The following is a 20,193-nucleotide window of genomic DNA, read 5'->3' as shown; positions in this document are numbered from 1 at the left end:
TTGAACAGACCTCTCATATGCCAAGGATGTAAATTGAAATGTAATGTTGACCTTCATCTAGGGGTGCTGAAATGCAAAGGGGAGAGGAATGTACCAGATACCCCTTTTGGAGATGTGTTGCAAGTCAAATATACCTGGCTGTAAAGGGTTAAATGTAAAAGTCTATTTGCAAAAAACAAATTAATACTCTCTTGGCTCTCGATGATTAAGAGGCAATCTAATTCAAGTGTTTAGAAAAGAGGAGAAAATGACCAACCATTTCCTCAGATAAGAAAGCACCTGAATAATAATACACATCCTTACAGGGGAGAGGACATAGGCCTTCATCGTAGTAAGAAGAGTGGGAATAATTGTGCGTCTTTAAACTCAACATCAAACGTTACATCTAAGATAGCTGAAAAATTCCAAATGAGATTGATAGATTTTTGATGGGAAATTGTCTGGAGAATTAAGGCACCAAAGCAAGAAAATAAGGTTAAAATATATGTTTGTTATAGAGTCATAGTCACAAAGCATGAAAACCAGATCTTCAGCTCAACTTGCCCATGCCGACCAACATGCCCCATCCACACTAGTCCCACCTGCCTGCATTTAGCCCATATTCCTCAAAACCTATCCTATCCATGTACCTGTCTAAATGTTTATGGTTGTTTGTTGTACTGTTCTATGTTCTATATCCAACTGATTGGGTAATAGGTTTTAGTTTAATTTGTTTAGAGATACAGCGCAGAAACTGGCCCTTCGGCCCACCGCATCCATACCAACCAGCGATCCCCGCACACTAACACTACCCTACACACACTAGGGACAATTTTATATTTATACCAAGCCAATTAACCTACAAACCTGTACGTCTTTGGTGTGTGGGAGGAAACCGAAAATCTCAATGAAAACCCACGCTGGTCACGGGGAGAACATACAAACTCTGTGTACACCCGTAGTCAGGATCGAAGCTGGGTCTCCAGCGCTGTAAGGCAGTAGCTCTACTGCTACGCCACAGTGCCCCTTGACTGGGATTGAATAGCCAACCTCCTACTTAATTGCTCCGTCTTGTATTCCTACATTCCCATAATTTAACAGCTGCATATCTGAACCAAAATAACAAATGAGCATCTTCAGGACTGTCATGTTTGCCCTGCATACCAAGAAGCATTCACATACCCTGTAAATCCTGCTAATAAATCTTCATGTTCTGTTCATCAGTACTGGAAAATAAACTGGAAGTGGTTGAATTAACTTCGTCGGAAAAGTAGTTGATCAGAGCCATACGTAGAGACAGCTTTAGATACACCTTGATTCAAGGAATATTCCTCCACATGAGAAAAGAAACAGAAGTGCCTTTTTTTTGTTCTAAGCTCAACATTCCAAACCTATGCCTGGTAGCGATTAATCATTTATTTACAGATTTAATCAGCTTGAAATGTACAAATTTTGCCTAACTTACACTTTTGCTCTCCTCAGGAGGTCAAGCGTTTATTCGCTCAAAGAGGATTGTTGTGGAATAAGAAAACAAGGTAGAACTTGGTATTATTTAGCCTTAACACCAGGGCAGTAATGGTGTATTTGGCAGCACGATATTTCAAATCCAATGTGCTATTATGTTGTTCTATTCACCACCTCATTCAGGTAAAGACACAAAGTACTGGAGTAACTCAACGTTTAAGAAAGAACTGCAGATGCTAGAAAAATCGAAAGTAAGACAAAAAATGCTGGAGAAACTCAGCGGGTGAGGCAGCATCTATTAGCAATGTTACAACATTTTGAGATTTTAAATATCAAGTCTGTAATTTATCCCATCAGATAAAGCATAAAAATAAGTTTAATTTGACACCTAATTCACTTTCATATCTTCAGTATTAAAAGAGTTATGGCCATTTTCATACTCGGAAATTAGCATCTTGTTCCCTATTGCTTTCTGATTGACTTAACACAAAAGCTGTGATCGAGAACAGTCAAAAGCCCATAACTTTCTTAAAAATTAAGAGAACTGAAAGAAATTTTCAGTTATTATAGATTGAAGCATTCTGAAACAAATATGAAACAATCTTACTTAGATGACTTGAAATTAAAGCATATAATTAGTTATAACCTAATTGTAGCTAATTACAAAATTCAATTACTAGATCTCAACATCTATCCATTTCTTAAGAATAGATTAACATTTTTAAATAGCCTATGTGTCCAAATAACATTCACACAAGAATTCACAATATAACATAATTTTTAAATCTCATTGTCATGGGTTTATAGGCCAAATGGAAGGAATTTAATGTTTAATACCTGTAAATTAATGGCCATTTAAATCAGCTTGCGAGTGGGTTTTTCTGGAACGCTATCAATTGGAATGTTGCGGTTGCGGTGGATTTAAACCCGTATCGGCAGTAAATACACTGCCGGTTTGTTCGGGGGAAAAAATCACCGTTTCGCTACTTAAAATGTGAATTAAATGCATCTTAAGAAACACTTTTATACATAAAAATAAACTACTTTCTTTTACCTGTCCCCTACGTAAAATCCATCCCCGTTGTCGGCTTCAGAAGCTGATTTTAAAAGCACTCCAGCGATTAACTTGTCGGGCAAATTTTTTTTAAAAACACACAGAACGGCCGTCGGAACGATTCCTCAGCCAAAACCTGCACTCCAACAAAATATAATCCAGGACTAGGAGTGAGAAAACCGCGTTTTAACCCCGCCCCCCCCTCAAGCGCTCCAAAATCGCGCACACGGCCAGCGGCAGAATTGCAGCGCAGCTGAAGGTAAGTATTGTAACATACCTACATCTATGGAGAAAAGGAGTAGGTGACGTTTTGGGTCGGGACTCATTCCAACCCGAAATGTCACCTATCTATGTTCTCCAAAGAAGCTGCCTAACCAGCACATTGCGTCTTTTTTTTGTAAATCAGCAACTGCAGTTTCCTTGTTAGCCCAACTAATTCAGGTCTCATGTTCTTTTCTGATATAAAGGTGGAGCCTTAAGGGCCTGTCCCACTTGGGTGTCATTTGCGCATCATTTACGCGTCACGACGCACGCATCGTGACGCGCGCATGGTGCACGGTGATGTAGGCAGTGATGCGCTATCGCGCGTGGCGCCCCAGGATTTTGGGATGTACAAAATCTTCGCACCCCATCTGCGTGACGCGCAAATGACACCCAAATGGGACAGGCCCTTAACATCTATTCTAGATCCCATTAATGGAACTGAAATTGATCGTGGTCATAGGCTTCTAGAGTGGGAACAACCAATTCTGGTCTCCAAAAGGCTATCAGGTTATATGGTACCATATGGCGTTTGATAACAAAATTACAGCCACAAAAATAGGAATTGGTATATTGACATTTCCTTTATGGTAAAATTCTCGTGATTTATGATACTTGCAGCATTTCATGATAATGTCACAGATTCACATCATAATCCACATTCAGGATTTTGCTTTAAAAATGCATGCGTCCATCATTTCCATATAGATGTAGTCCTTAAAAAAACACACCCGATAATAGTTGGCATAATACACTTCAATGACATCTACGGAATCGTGCAGTGGAGATTTATCTGGCCGTGTTTCTTGAGCATTTATGCTGGAGAGTTAACTCTTAGATCTTACATCGGGTTTGACCAAGATCATGGTAGGATCCACAAGCAGGGGTATCTAAAACTAGAGAGCATAGGTTTGGGGACAATGAGGGGATCCGAGGAAGAACTTTTTCACCCAATAGGTAATTGGAATGTGGAACACAAAGCACGAGTGGTGATGGAGTCAGACAATCTCACAACATTTAAGAAATACTGAAATAAACACTTGAATACAAGGCATAGAAGAGTGCAGACCAAGATCTGGTAAAGACATGGAAATGCTGGGATTAGCAGAGACATATACTTGACAGCCGACATTGACATGGAGATGGTTGGCCGAAGGTCCCTTTTCTGTGTAGAAAAGAACTGCAGATGCTGATTTAAATCAAAGGTAGACACAAAATGCTGGAGTAACTCAGCGGGACAGGCAGCATCTCTGGAGAGAAGAAATGGGTGATATTTTTCTGTACTGTATAACTCTATAACAGTAACCATATTGATATCAGAGGTTATAATGTTGTGGGGAGGGAAGGGAAGGAGTAGGTTGTTTTAATACTTATTACAAAATCTTATTTTATGTTTCCAATTATTCAAATGTTTTAGCTGATTTTTAAAATATTTGAATAACTTTCACTTTCTTTCGTAGTTTCTATATTTTAACAAAGAGCTACAAGATGGCGCCTGGAACGTGGCTCAGAAGAAATATACTATTTTTGCACTACAATCACTGCAATCTTGTGATAGTGCTTATGTATAGTAAGGTAGAAGGTACAGGAGCCTGAAGACTGCAACAACCAGGTTCAGGAATAGTTACTTCCCCTCAGCCATCAGGCTATTAAACCTGGCTCGGACAAAACTCTGATTATTACCAACCACTTTCTGTTATTTGCACTATCAGTTTATTTATTCATGTGTGTATATATTTATATCATGGTATATGGACACATTTATCTGTTTTGTAGTAAATGCCTACTATTTTCTGTGTGCTTAAGCAAAGCAAGAATTTCATTGTCCTATACAGGGACACATGACAATAAACTAACTTGAACTTGAACTTGAACTTGAACTTGATTTTACTGGATTGTATGCAAAAGAAAATAATAAATAACTATTGACTGAAAAACCCTAACACTTAATGACCATAAGTCTGAGGTTTACTGGGGAGTTTTAGGGTGCTGCTTTTCTGAAGCATAATTTGAAATCCTGTCAGAGCTTGAAGCTCTCTTCTGAAATCTGGGATGCTACTGACCAACAAGATAGGCCCACATGTGCAGCAGTAGGACCCTGCCAATGACATCTGATCCATCACATCCATTTTGGCAAGAATTTACATTATAAGCTGCACAACAGGAAAAAGCCAAATACTTCTGTAACATGGCCAGCTTGGGACTCTGCACCTATTTAAAAAAAGGGCCATTTTAAAGCTTTATTTTGCAATTACAACATATTTTAGAGCTCCTCGCCCACCCTGTGCAAGGCACACCATTGGCCCTGGTAAAAGGCTTACAGTTCTACTTTTCTACTTCACAAGCAGATGTATGCAGTCATTCACTAATTTGCACTGTGATTGGAATATAAATTCCAACCGGCAACATGACCAAGACTGGTTATCTGATGTGAGGGAAGTTCGATCTAATCTCCGAACCAGTTCACTGCACACACATAATGCAAGCTGCTATTAAAGCTCCAAGTGTTAAGTACGAAGTAATCAGAGTCTGGGGCAGGTGGATTCAGCAGCATCATTACAAGAAGCGAAGAACTGAGGGTCAGAGTGTTTAGACGCCAAGGTTGCGTGCACTCTGGCCCCTGCTGGAGGTCCTCGTATCAGATCAGTTTTTGGTGCTGTGTGAGTGTGGGGTTTCTTTCAAGAAAGTGCTTTGTGTAAACTTGACAAAAAAAAATGTAGCTCTGCTCAATTCTATTACGGCTGAAGCAAACACAAAGGGCTCAGGTATCACCACTGAAATACCTATGCCAGAAAGAAGCTTTATTGCCTCTCGAGGCATTTTCAAGGCACAATAAAGAGAACCGATTGTAGCTTTCACCATCATAGTAATGAGCATTGAACAAGGTATGGATGTGAACACTGCCATAATCCATGAAGAGTACACACAGTAACCCACCAAAATAACCTGTATGGCACATGACATTCTATCCAATGTACACTTCTAAACGGAGATGGGTTATTTAAAACATAAAGTGCTGGAGTACCGACTTTGTCCTCTTCCATGCGATCTATACAGAACAATGCACAATAAACCTCTATCAATTACAAGCAAATAAAGTAATGGATAAGGGTCAATGTAACGAAATAGGATAAAGCCAATGCAGATGTAAGCATTAATTTTAGCAAAAAATAACAATATTCAGTAGTACAGGAAAACACTAGTCACTATTAGTAAAAAGGACTGATAGATAAAGGTATGAGAACAAACTAGGCTATTCATGCGACCACACACCTGTTGCAAGGATTATGTTTTAGCAGTAACTAAAACTTTACTTAAAAACTTGAATATGATTCGACAACACACCTGCGTTTCCACTAGAAGCATAAATGCAATATATTTAATCAAATTGGCAAATTTATTTCAAGGAGTATCTTTGTACTAAAAGACACCCTGAGAAAATATCTTACTTATCTGAGGTAAATTACACTATATATAACTTTGGAAAGGGTACTTACCTATTTTTTAGATCTTCCCACATTTCACTTGTTAATATTCTCAGTGAAAAGGTTGGCGACTCAATTCCCATTCATGAGACTGGAGCATCGCAGAAGTGAACTGTTACGAATTAATCATTAAATCAAGGACACTTCTGCTCTCTCAAGTGGGCAAAAAACAACCCCTGGCACTATTTCAAAGGAAAGTTATCTACATTAGATATTTATTCTTCAACCAACAGATGGCACAGTGGCACAGTGTTTACTCCCACTGCCTTACATCTCCAGGGAGCCTAGCTTGGTCCTGACTTCAGACACAAGGGCGACACGATAGCGCAGTGGTAGAGTTGCTGCCTTACAGTGCTTGCAGTGCCAGAGACCCAGGTTCGATCCCGACTACGGGTGCTGTTTGTACGTAGTTTGTATGTTCTCCCCGTGACCACGTGGGTTTTCTCTGAGATCTTCGGTTTCCTCCCACACTCCAAAGACGTACATGTATGTAGGTTAATTGGTTTTGTGTGTGTGTAAATTGTCCCTGATGTGTGTAGGATAGTGTTAATGTGCGGGGATCGCTGGTCGGCGTGGACTCGGTGGGCCGAAGGGCCTGTTGCCATGCAGAATCTCTAAACTAAAAAAACTAAACATAAATTGTTTGCATAGTGTTTGGACATTGTCTGTGCTCAGCCTCGCAGACCCAAGATCAAACCTGACCACAGGCAAAGCTCAATTTTCCTCCTGGATCCCATCCTATCTAAGAAAAAAGACTTAGAGTACTGGAGTAACTTAACGGGTCAGGCTGCATCTCTGCAAGGTATGCATAGGTGCCATTTCAGGTCGGGACCCTTCTTCAAACATGCTGAGTTACTCCAGCACTCTCTTTTTTCGCAAACAACCAACTGCAATTCCTTGTGTCCATTCCTATCTACTCGTGTTGCCACTCTCAAGGAGCTATTGTCCTATACTCTAGGACTCCTCTGTGCATCAATGCTCCCAATGGTTCTGCCATTTACAGTACACTTTTCTCTTTATATTTCAACACCCAACGCACCACATCTCACACTAATCCAAATGGAACTCCATCCGACAATTTTCTGCCCCATTTTTACACTGATTGCTGTCCTGTTAGGTTCATTGACAACTTTTTTCACTCCTCCTGCAGAACTCCTCCAAGTTTTCTGTCATAATCCTCAAGCTATACAGCACAAATGAAGCCCTTCAGCCCCACTCGTACATGCCTGACAAGATGCCGAACAGAACTAGTTCCACTTACATCCACCGGGCCCATATCACTCCATCTTTTCCATCCATAAACCTCGTTGTGTTTTTTAAATGACATAATTGTAGCCGCCCCTACCATTTCATCTATCAGCTTGTTCCATTCGATCATAAGGAATAGGAGTAGAATTAGGCCATTCGGCCCATCAAGTCTAATCTGCCATTCAATCATGGCTGATCTCACTCCATCCTAACCCCATTCTCCTGCCTTCACCCCATAACTTCTGACACCTGTACTAATCAAGAATCTATCTATCTCTGCACCCCCTATTGCCTGAAACTTAAGCTCTGTTATTTTTTTTAATAATCTATTATCTATCTACTTGTGTTGCATAGTGTTTGCGGTGGGCGGCGCGACTTTCGTCAGCAGCGGCCTCTGCAGTCCGTCTGCGTTTTTATTATTTTATGTCTGTGTTTTTATGTAGTTTTTGTTATTTTTTGTTGGGGTATGTGTGTGGGGGGGTGGGGGTGGTGTGGGGGGGGAGGGGGTAACTTTTTTTTTTTTTTTTTTTTTAAATATTTTTTTATTGGAGATAGGTACATAGGTACATAGGTACATAACCTATTTACATCATTACACTTACATTTTTGAATTGATAATATTGTCAATTATTATTACATTGTCTCCAATACTTTTTGCCTTTTTTTTTTTTTAAACTAGATAGAACTAAAGAGATAGATGAAGTAAAGAAATAAAAGAAAAAGAAGAAAAACAAAAACAAAAAGAAAAAAAAAGAAAAAAAGGAAAAAGATAGTTAAAGAAGAATGGAAAAATTTATTAAAATAAAAAAGACTTCATTCGAGATATATTCGTACATTTCAGAGTATAGTATTTCATCCATTCTTTAGCCCGCGTGCTAGTCAGGTTCCTGTGCTGAACCATTCTGACCCTTTAAATAATCAATAAAAGGAGACCATGTTCCAACGAATAATTCCTGTTTGTCCAACAGGGAAAATCTGATTCTTTCCACGTTTAAGGTCTCCGTCATTTATATAATCCACATTTTGATTGTGGGGGCCGTAGGGCCTTTCCAAAATTTTAGAATAAATTTTTTTCCTGTTATTAAACTATAATCAATAGAGTTTCTTTGTGTTGTTCTAAGTGTTTGATTTAATTCTAATATTCCGAGTGTTATTAATTTTGGATCTGGGTCCAATTGTGTGCTGGTTACTTTAGATATTATACTAAAAATATTTACCCAGAATTTTTTAATTTTTATACAGTTTGCAAACATATGAGATAATGTAGCTTCTAAATGTTGACATTTATCACATATAGGTGAGATATGTTGAAATTTTTTATGTAGTTTTGTTTTTGAATAATGTAACCTATGTATTACTTTAAATTGTATTAGAGAATGTCTGGCGTTTAATGAACACTGATGTATGTGTTGCAAACTTTCTTCCCAAGTATCTTTCGTTATTACTTGATTTAATTATTTTTCCCATGTTTGTCTGTGTAAGTCCGTCGAAGGAATGTCACTGTCTAATAAGTTATTATATATATAAGATATTAATTTTTCTGTGTTAGGATGTTTGTTCCAACATTCATCAAGAATTTCTGAATTTCTAATTCGAAAATTTTGGGAGTTCGATTTTATATAATCTCTAAGTTGAAGATATCTGAAATAATCATTTCCTCGAAGTCCATAAGTCTGTTGCAACTCCTGAAATGTCAGAAAAGTGCCTTCCTTGTAAAGTTGTCCCATATTTTTAATTCCATAATTCTTCCATTGTGTAAACCCCCCGTCCAACCATGAAGGCTTAAACAAAGGATTATTCACAATTGGAAGAAAAAGTGATAAATTATCTAATTTTAATGTCTTTTTTAATTGTTTCCAAATTCGTATAGCACTAAATATTATAGGGTTTTCCCTATAAATTTTTTTGTTTAATTTAGACGTAGCAAATAATATCGAACCGATATCAAAAGGTAAACAATCTTCCTTTTCCATTTTTAACCAGTCTGGTTGATGATCTATTTCTTCCAACCAGAAATTCATATTTTTAATGTTAACTGCCCAGAAATAAAACAAAAAATTGGGTAAAACCAAGCCTCCATTTATTTTTGATTTACACAAGTGTCTTTTGTTTATCCTATGATTCTTATAATCCCAGATAAAATCATTAACAATAGAGTCCAATTTAAAAAAAAGTTTTTTGCCAAATATATCGGAATTGTCTGAAAAAGGTATAATATTTGCGGTAAAAAAATCATTTTTATGGCATTGATTTTGCCTACCATTGAGATAGGAAGTGTTTTCCAGTATTGAATATTCTTATGTAGTTTGTTCAGTAATGGGGGAAAATTTGCTTTAAATAATGATGTATATATCTTAGTTACATAAATACCTAGATATTTAAATTTTTCATTTACTATTTTAAATGGAAATTGTTGTATTGTCTGTTTGTTATGTTCCCTTATTGGCATAATTTCACTTGTATTCCAATTTATTCTGTATCCTGAAAGTGAACCAAATTGGGTTATTAACTTTAATAAGTTTGGAATACTAATTTCTGGTTTTGTAATGTAAATTAATACATCATCTGCGTATAGAGAAATTTTATTCACTGTGTCCTTTGTGTTATACCCATGTATTTCCGGATGCCCCCTAACTCTTTCTGCCAGTGGCTCAATAGCAAGCGCAAATAATAATGGAGATAATGGGCATCCTTGTCTACAACCTCTAGATAGGCTAAATTTAGATGACAACCTTTGGTTTGTAAATATTCTAGCCGTGGGATTTGTATATAACAGTTTTATCCATGTACAGAATTTCTCCCCTAGCTGCATATTTTCCATCACCGAAAATAAGTAAGGCCATTCGACCTGATCAAATGCTTTTTCAGCGTCAAGTGAAATTATTGCTAGATCTTCATTAATAATTCTCTTGGAATATATAATATTAAATAATCTTCTTAGATTATAATATGAGTACCGTTTCTGAATAAAGCCTGTTTGGTCAGGGTGTATTAATTTATTCATAACTGTACTTAATCTATGCGCTAGTATTTTAGTTAAATTTTCTGATCTGTATTTAAAAGTGCAATTGCTCTGTTTGATCCCGGGGCTTCCAGATATTTATCAGCTTTAGGAATAAGTGTTATTATTGATTCATTTAAAGTGTCTGGAAGTTTCTGTTGAGTATATATATACTCATACAGTCTTTGTAAACGTGGGCTAAGCAAATCATAAATTTTTTATAAAATTCGGAACCTAAACCATCTGGTCCTACTGCTTTACCATTTTTTAAAGAGCCAATAGACTCCTCAATATCCTTTATCGTAATCTCCCTTTCTAATAATTCTCTATCGTTTGAATCTAAACCTTTTAAATTACATTTTATTAAAAAATCTGCTATTCCTTCTGATTGTGCTACGGTTTTAGTTGAATAAAGGTTATGATAGTATTGGAGAAATCTATCATTTATATCCTTGGGCATTTTTAATAATTCTCCTGTCTCTGTTCTAATTTTATGAATTGTTTTTTCCCCTTCCATTTTTCGTAACTGACGTGCTAATAATTTTTGTGGTTTGTCTCCAAATTCAAAATGTAATTGTTTGGTTTTTTGATAAAGTTTTATTACTTGTTCTGAATACATTTTATTTAATTTATATTTCAATACAGCAATTTTATTATGTTTTAAAGTAGATGGCATTCTCGCATTTTCTATATCTAGTTGCTTGATTTCACTTTCCAATGTTTGTTGCTTAATCCTGTTCTCTTTATTATAAAATGCTTGAGCAGAGATTAATGTACCTCGAACATACGCTTTAAACGTTTCCCACATAAGAGATATAGGTGTGTCAGGGTTGTCATTTACCTCAAAAAATATTTGAATCTGTTTAATAATATATTCCTGGCATGATCTTTCGTTCAAAATTTGTGGGTTAAATCTCCAATATGCTTGTTTCTCGGACATTCCATTTAATTTAATCATGAATGTTACAGGTGCGTGATCTGAGATTATAATGTTATGGTATTTTGAATTATAAATAAATGGGATAAACGTAGAGTGAACTAAAAAATAATCTATTCTTGAGTATGTTTTGTGTACTGGAGAGTAAAATGAATATTCCCGTCCAGTTGGGTTTTCTATTCTCCAGACATCCTTAATATTAGTGGTATTAATAAATGAATTTAGAAATACACTTGATTGAGATTTTACTTTTTTTTGCCTTGATGATCTATCTAAGTATGGATCTAATGTACAATTGAAGTCTCCTCCAATTATTAATTTATATTGTGTAAATTCAGGAATTTTATTAAATGTTTTATTAAAAAACTTGGGGTTATCAAAATTAGGCCCATAAACATTAAGAAGAATCACTTTTTCTCCATTTAACTCTCCAACTAATATAACATATCTACCATCAATATCCACTATTGTTGAAGAGTTCTTAAAAGGTATTCCTTTACGAATTAGTATTGCAACTCCTCTGGACTTATGGGAAAAGGAGGAATGATATGATTCAGCGATCCACCTTGCTTTAAGTCTATGTTGAGATTCCTTTTTAAGGTGTGTTTCTTGAAGAAATATTATATCTGTTTTGATTAAATTTAGATGTGCGAACACTTTACCTCTCTTAATTGGTTCATTGATTCCCTTGACATTCCAACTACAAAATGTTATTCCCTGACCCCCTCTTGTCATATTAACATCTTGCATATTGTTTCTAAGGTGGTCTATAACCGAGCAGAAGGTACAACACATAGAACCTGACCCTACTTCCGAACCTCAAATAGATGAGTTTAAAATCATATACATCGCTCTTCCGAACACATCTCCTTGTATCAGTCTTATTTTTCCATTCAAACATTAAGTTATAAACATATTTAAAGTGAAAAAAGTGATAGAGTTGGTTAGTATAGGGTGAAAGAAAAAGAACTACATCTACAATTAGTGTAGTTAGTGATAGCCACACTAACGTGGCTAGAATTCTAAAGACTTCCGTAGCCTTTGTAAAAAAAAAAATTTCCAGCTCCGTGCCCGAAGAAGAAAAAAAAAGATTATTTCTAACATTCAAATAACTTCTTTGGGAGTAACAAACTTATTTACCTACCCATATATACACACACACAATATACACATATATATACACATACACATATATATACACATACACATATATATATATATATATATATATATACCCATATGTATACATACCTAAGCACGTAACCCTGCAGAAAAGTTCAAAAACAGCAAAAATTCACAACGTTATTATTCTCTACATATCATATTAATTTTTTCGCTAAATCTATAAATTTAATTTTAAATCGAAAAATAAAGAGAAAAACCGTTAAATTGCATATCTTCCTATATAATATAAGTATGTAATTCATTTCTACGTTAATCGAAGGCTATTAATTATTAATCATTGTTATCAATCATATACAGTATTAAATTTTTATGAGAAATGTTAATGTTAATAATTTTAGTGGTAATATAGATATTTAATAAGTATTAGTTGTTACATATATAGTTAGGTATGAATATACAGATAATAATATTGATTAATAAACAAAAATACAAGGATCACGGTTTTATCCAATGTCCTCCGTCCATTTCGGTTTCCGAATGTCCTCAAAGCTCTTAAGAGAACTTTAAAGGTCCTTTTAGATCTGGCTTGACTCCTAAGGAGTAATGTAAATTCTTCAGTCTATGGTCATGTTACCGACTTCTTTGGCATATTCCAGTGCCTTTTCATGGTCTGTAAAAAAGTGCTCCTTGGACTTGTAGAAGACTCTTAGTCTTGCGGGGTAAAACAAGCTGTATTTCAAATTAGGTACATTCTTCAGTATTCTCTTTGTCTCAGTGAACAGCGCTCTTTTCTTGAAGACCTCTGCCGGATAATCTCGGTAAATACTGAATCTCCCACCTTCAAAAAGGAGCTGTCCGCCTCGAACAATTTTCTTCATTATATCATCAAATTCTTGATCCAATTTCACCTTTACGATAATTTGTCTTGGATGGGCATCATCTTGTGTACGACGTCGCTGCGCTCTATGAGCTCGACCGAGTGAAGGTTTGTGATCCAATTTTAAGGCTTTTTGTAATAGGTCTGCCACAAAATCCCGAGTGCCCATTTCCTTCTCACTTCCTTCTTTCACCCCTACAATTCTTAGATTCTTACGTCTTTGACGCCCCTCCAAATCAATACACTTATCATTTAATTTGATCACCATATCGGAGAGGCGTTGGTTTTCAATAAGGAGTCGACTTACAGTTTCCGCACTTGTTGTCACCGATTTCTCAAGTTCGGTTATCGCTGTTCTATGTTGATCAAGTATGTGATAAATGGGGTCCACCTCCGTTTTAACCTTCGTTTCCACCGAAACAAGCCTGGTTTCCAGCACTTCCATCTGATCCTTGATCTCTTCCTCCCTCGTCTTCTTCCAGATTTCCAGCATTTGTTGAACGGTAAAAAGCATTTCTGCTTTAAAATCTACCTTAAAAGAGTCAAGTTCCTCTTTAAACTTCTCTCCAAACTTCTCTCCAAAGGTTTTCATTTCGGCAGCGAGAAAGATCTTAAGATCCTCCATTTCAGACTTTTTCGGTTTCATTTTCTTCGGAGGGTCTTCCTGGGCCGTCGTTGTAACTGAGGCCGAGGCCTCTGTAGGGCCTTCCTCTTCCTTCTGCGGTTTCCCTTTACCGGTTTTTTTTTGTGTCCCACGGGGGGGGGTATGTTGTGGCGACATACCATAAAGTCGCGCGCCTGATGACGTCACGCAGGCAGCCGTTCAGATCGCGATCGCTGCAGGTAAGACCCGATTTTCTCCCGTTTTAAATTTCTTCGGCACGGAGCTAGTTGGCGCTGGACTCAAGCCTCCATAGCGCCACCGGAAGTGGGTAACACCGGAAGAGGGGGTAACTTTTAAATCTCTCCCTGCACGGGAGACCCGACCTTTTCTTTGTCGGGTCTCCGTTGTCGTTGGGGCTGCAACGAGGAGCGGCCTCCAACAGGAAGACCGGGTGCTGTGGTGCCGACTACTCACCTCACCGTCGCGGAGCTGGCCGAGTCCAGAGCGGGTGGAGCTGTGGTGGACGCTGCTGCGGCCCGACCTCTGGATATTCGGAGGCTGCAACTGCGGGTCTGGCGGACGGCGGCACCGGGAGCCCGCGGGTCCCTGGAGGGAGACCGCTTTTCGGGGCTTCCGCAATGGCGACTTCTCCCGCCCGAGTTGCGGGGTTGAAGAGCTCCTGGAGCGGGGCCTTACACCATCGCCCCGCGTGGCTTGGAATGGCCGCGGGACTGCGAGCGCACGCCGGGGGCTCTAACACCAAGACCCGGTGTGCGACCTTGCATCACCCGGCGTGGCTTTAATGGCCGCGGGACAATCGCCATCGCCCGCCGGGGGCTTTGACTTTGACTGACATCGGGGGGGGGGGTGGGAGTGCAGTGGAGAGATAAGTTTTTTTGGCCTTCCATCACAGCAATGTGATGGATGTTTATGTAAATTATGTTGTGTCTTGGGTCTATTTGTTTGTAATGTATGGCTGCAGAAACGGCATTTTGTTTGGACCTCAAGGGGTCCAAATGACAATAAATTGAATTGTATTGAATTGTATTGTATTGTATTGTATTGCCACACTAAAGGAGCTATTGACATACTCTAGGACTCCCCTGCCCTGGGGAAAGAATTGGCTGTTCACTTTATCTATGTTCCTTGTGATTTTACGTACCTCTGTAGAGTCATCCATCAGCCTCCCATGCTTTAGGGAAAATAAACCCAGCCGGTCCACCCTCTTCTTACAACTCAGTAACACCCACATAAATCTTTATTGCACCATTTCCAGTTTAATGACATCCTTCCTATAACAGATTGTACACAGTACTCCAAATGTGCCCTAGAGCTCTATCATGATGTCCCACCTCTGGTAATCAATAGCTACACAAAAATGCTGGAGAAACTCAACTGCAGATGCTGGAAATTTTTTGTGTACCTTCGATTTTCCAGCATCTGCAGTTCCATCTTAAACACTCTGGTACTCAATACCCTGACTGATGAAGGAAACTGTGCCGAATGCCTTCGTCACCACCCTGTTCACCTGTGTCCCCACCTTCATGAAATTATGTATCTGCACCTTTGGTCTCCCTGTCCTCCAACACTTCCCTCCGCAGGGCCCTAGCATTTACTGTATGAGTGCTGCCCAGGTGTGTCCTACTAAAATGCAACACCTTGGGCGGCCGGCCACGGTGGTGCAGCGGTAGAGCTGTTGCCTTACAGTGGAGCCTACCGTGCCGCCGCTGTTCATCACCCACAGATCGTACACCGGGATGATGGAGCCGGCGACGACGATGGACGCGACGAGAGAGGAGCGAGGCCGGTAGGAGAGGAGGGGGAAACCGGGGTCCGGCCTACCGTGCCATCGAGGTCAGCTGCGGGTAGAATCCCCGGGGAACAAAGGTGGACAGGCGAGGAAAGGACGTCTGTTGCTGGTCAACTGAGGAAGGCGATGGCTGGAGTCCCGCCTGAAACAGGCACTGCTGATAACAACTGGAGCAGTGACTGGACTCGAAAGAATGGCGCTAAAACATGGCGCCTCTTGCATGCGAGCTCAGTGGATTATTTCTGTACAATTGCTAATTGGAGATGGTGTGGCTATACTCTACTGGGTTGATTGTAAGAAAATAATTTCACTGTGCATTTGCACTCTGCACATGTGACAACAAAGTAGCATTGATCCATTGAGTTGATCAAGATTCCGTTATAAAATTGGTGACCTATTCATAGTCCTCTACTTCATCAAACTTACAAACCATGACACACATATTCACATCCAAATCGTTAATAACAAAGAACAGTAGATCCAGCACCAATCCCCGTTTTGTCAGTAAACATATTAATCAGTACATCAACATTTTTGTCCAAGGTACACAACAAAGCTGGAGAAACTCAGCGGGTGCAGCAGCATCTATGGAGCGAAGGAAATAGGCAACGTTTTGGGCTGAAACCCTTCTTCAGGCTGATGGGCGGTGGGGGGGCAGGGAGAAGAAAGGAAAAAGGAGGAGGAGCCCGAAGGCTGGGGGATGGGAGGAGACAGCAGGAGGGCTGAGGAAGGGGAGGAGACAGCAAGGACTAACAAAATTGGGAGAATTCAATGTTCATGCCCCCAGGATGCAGACTCCCTAAGCGGAATATGAGGTGCTGTTCCTCCAATTTCCGGTGTTGCTCGCTCTGGCCATGGAGGAGACCCAGGACAGAGAGGTCGGATACGGAGGGGGAGGGGGAGTGGGAGTGGGAGTGGGAAGGGGAGTTGAAGTGCTGAGTCACCGGGAGGTCAGGTTGGTTATTGCGGACCGAGCAGAGGTGTTCGGCCCTTCCTCAGCCCTCCTGCTGTCTCCTCCCATCCCCCAGCCTTCGGGCTCCTCCTCCTTTTTTCTTTCTTCTCCCCGCCCCCCAACCCCCCATCAGTCTGAAGAAGGGTTTCGGCCCGAAACGTCGCCTATTTCCTTCGCTCCATAGATGCTGCTGCACCCGCTGAGTTTCTCCAGCTTTTTTGTGTACCTTCGATTTTCCAGCATCTGCAGTTCCTTCTTAAACATTTTTGTCCAATTCATTTGTATGAATATCACAAACAAGCAAATGCCCTCCATCTGTATCACTATACCTAAGGTAAGCTAGTGGTATCCATGTGAAACCACTCAAGCTTCTCTTCCAAGCATTTCTCTGGTGAGGGACTGCCATCTTTATTATGACTGACATAATATATTCTGGGTTTAGTTTAGTTTAGAGATACAGTATGGAAATAGGCCCTTTGGACCACCGAGTCCGCACCGACCAGTGATCACCGGGCGTTAACACTATCCTACACACACAATTTACACTTATTCCAAGCCAATTAACCTACAAACCTGTACGTCATTGGCGTATGGGAGGAAACCGAAGATCTTGGAGAAAACCTACGCGGGTCACGGGGTGAACGTACAAACTCCATACAGACAGCACCCGTAGTCGGGATTGAACCCGTGTCTCCAGCGTTGCAACTCTACTGCTGCGCCACCCGTGCTGGCCTTAAACAACACTGGTAATGATACTCATTAGAACAACCTTCTCTACGCTACCTGATGATCTTAAGGCTTTGTGAATTTGCTCTTTTGGCATGGTCATGGATTACAAATAGTCTTACCAAAGGAATTCTGCACTTTCCACGATCTGACTATATGGAAATGTCTGATTTTCGTTGGCACATGAACGATCCAGACTCTGACCTGTGGCCACCGAGAATGGAAGGGGGACCTGGCATGGGGGCCATCGAGAACAAAGGGAACCCAACGTGCCATAAGCAGTGGCAGGCAGTAGGACTACTCAGTGAACCTTTTGTAACTTTGTTGGTGCCAAAAATGTGGCGACTCTTGTGTAGTGCCTAGGTGAGGTCTGCTGTATGATTTTACCAGTCCAAGCCCTTCTGCAGATTCCCTGCTTTCTCTCCACCACCTGCCCCTCCACCTATTTTCGTATCATCCGCAAACTTTGCCTCAATGCCTTTAATCCCTTCGATCAAATCATTAAAATACAAATATTAATTAATATTAATTAACCATCAATAAATAATTTATTTAATTAATATGTGCTGATTAATTTAATAATATGATTCATATAAAATTAATTGATATTAACAAATGTTAATTAATAATAAAGATTAATCTTACTTTTGGCACCAAGCATTTTGCTGGTGAGACTCTGGCATTATGACTGGCATAATATATTCTTGGTGACTGGGTTTAGTTTATAGAGATACAGCGTGGAAGCAGGCCCTTTGGCCTGCTGTATGATGTATGCAAAACAAAGCATTTCACTGTCTATTTCCTATTTCCTTCGCTCCATAGATGCTGCTGCACCCGCTGAGTTTCTCCAGCATTTTTGTATACCTTCGATTTTCCAGCATCTGCAGTTCATTCTTAAAAGCATTTCACTGTACCTTGGTACATGTGACAATAAAGTAGAATTGAATCATTGAATCAGTGAATCCCTCTCTAAACCACTCTTTCTCGTTTTGCCGTATTTATTTATAATAGTAATAATAATAACTTTATTTGTATAGCACTTTTCATGCAATTGAATGCAACCCAAAGTGCTTTCCACATAGATGCAGGTCTAAACAAAAATACAATTTAAAACAATAAGAACATAGGCAGTTAATAGCATAAAAAGCACAGATTTATATAAAAATATAAAATATAAAATTGAGAGTGTAAAAGGACAACGGAAGTAAAATCAGTTAAAAGCTTCATTAAAAAGATGTCTGTAGCTGCTGTTTAAAAATGTCAACTAAGTGGCCGTCTCTCATAACCCCGGGTAGGGTATTCCTGGGTAGGTTATTCCATTGCTTAGGGCGTAATTGAAAAGGCTGCTTCACTAATTTTCTTTGTGCTGCGGCATTGAGAGGCTAACAGGACAGCATCAGAAGACCTGAGCGCTCGAGTAGGGGCATAGGGAAGGAGGGACTGTAAAATATGCTGCATTTAGTATGTCTTGTCCCTCTGAGATGGTGATAGTTGTGGTTAGAAACAAGTGCAAAGTGCACACTTGATATCATATATAGCAATAGGCACGGCAATAATTACCAGCAGCCAATATCATGTTAGATTGCAAATACTAATGCCAGAAATCTGAAATTTAATTTCAAGAAGTTTTGTTCTTAGCAAATAACAATTGATTTCCAGAAAGCGATCAATTGCATTGCCAAAAACAAGAACTGATTTACATCGAATCACGTTTAATTAACAGGTATATTAACAACACTAAATAAAGTACCATTCAAAATCTTTATAAAATAGCACTCAAAATCTCAGTTTTTAAATATTCTTAACACGATGCTTTCACACCTGAAGCACATTTGTAATAATTTACATTTTGTGGTACAGTTTTAACTGCCAGGTTATCGAAAGTTAGGAACTTTCAAAACTAGTGATATTTTTCAGTGTTAAAAGTTCTTCAGGGCTTGGTGCCAAAAATATTCAATGTACCTTTGAAGCAGTAAGAGGCCAACATCCTCAATTAAAAATACTTTGCACCTCCAGCTACCAAGCTAGAATCCTATTAAGACCTGTGAATCATTACACATTGAGTGTCAATTCTCATGCTGCTTCAGGGATAAATCTTATGCGAGTTGAAACAAAACCAGTAATTTCATCCATCCGTAAATACAATTCTTAAAATTGCAACATGAAGGCAAGTCTGAATGGTATTGCATCCTCGGGTTTTGGTGCACAGAGGCACGGTTTGAAGCTACACTTCCCAACTACAGGAAAGCCGGAGGTTGACACTGAGGGAAAACAAGAGTAATATATGCAAAAGCTCTCACAGAATCTGGTGCAACAAGACGGTCAAAAAGTTGTGAGAGCAGACAGTCAGAACACAACAAAAAGAGACACAAAAGTGGTGGTGTAACCAACATCAACACTTCTACTGAAAAAGTCTGAAGAAGGGTCTCGACCCGAAACGTCACCCATTCCTTCTCTCCAGTGATGCTGCCTGTCTATCTTTGGTTTAAAACAGCATCTGGAGGTTTAAATCTCTTAGATGGCTTAGGAAGTTTGGCATGTTCCCAACAGCACTCACCAACTTCTACAGATGTATCGTAGAAAGCAATTTATCGGTATGCATCAGGGCCTGGCTTGGGAATAGCTCCTGCCAACAGGATAGTTGAGGACAATCACGCAAACCATTCTCCT

The 20,193-nt window shown here is 39.3% G+C and overlaps 1 protein-coding gene across 3 annotated transcripts in view; it reads right to left on the bottom strand.

The window, feature by feature from the left end:
• The window catches only part of lypd6b (LY6/PLAUR domain containing 6B), a 154,524-nt gene that overhangs the window by 81,839 nt on the left and 52,492 nt on the right, over positions 1-20,193 (bottom strand). Inside the window, exon 2 of one of the 3 annotated variants that reach the window (XM_033024729.1) lies at positions 6,256-6,355. The exons of the other annotated variants lie outside the window; for them this stretch is intronic. The gene's annotated coding sequence lies outside the window, so the exon portion shown is untranslated. The remainder of the gene's footprint in view (positions 1-6,255; positions 6,356-20,193) is intronic. 3 annotated transcript variants of the gene reach the window in all.

The sequence above is a fragment of the Amblyraja radiata genome, chromosome 7 (assembly GCF_010909765.2).
Source record: "Amblyraja radiata isolate CabotCenter1 chromosome 7, sAmbRad1.1.pri, whole genome shotgun sequence".
NCBI lineage: Eukaryota > Metazoa > Chordata > Chondrichthyes > Rajiformes > Rajidae > Amblyraja > Amblyraja radiata.
This window is presented reverse-complemented; position numbering and strand designations above follow the sequence as displayed.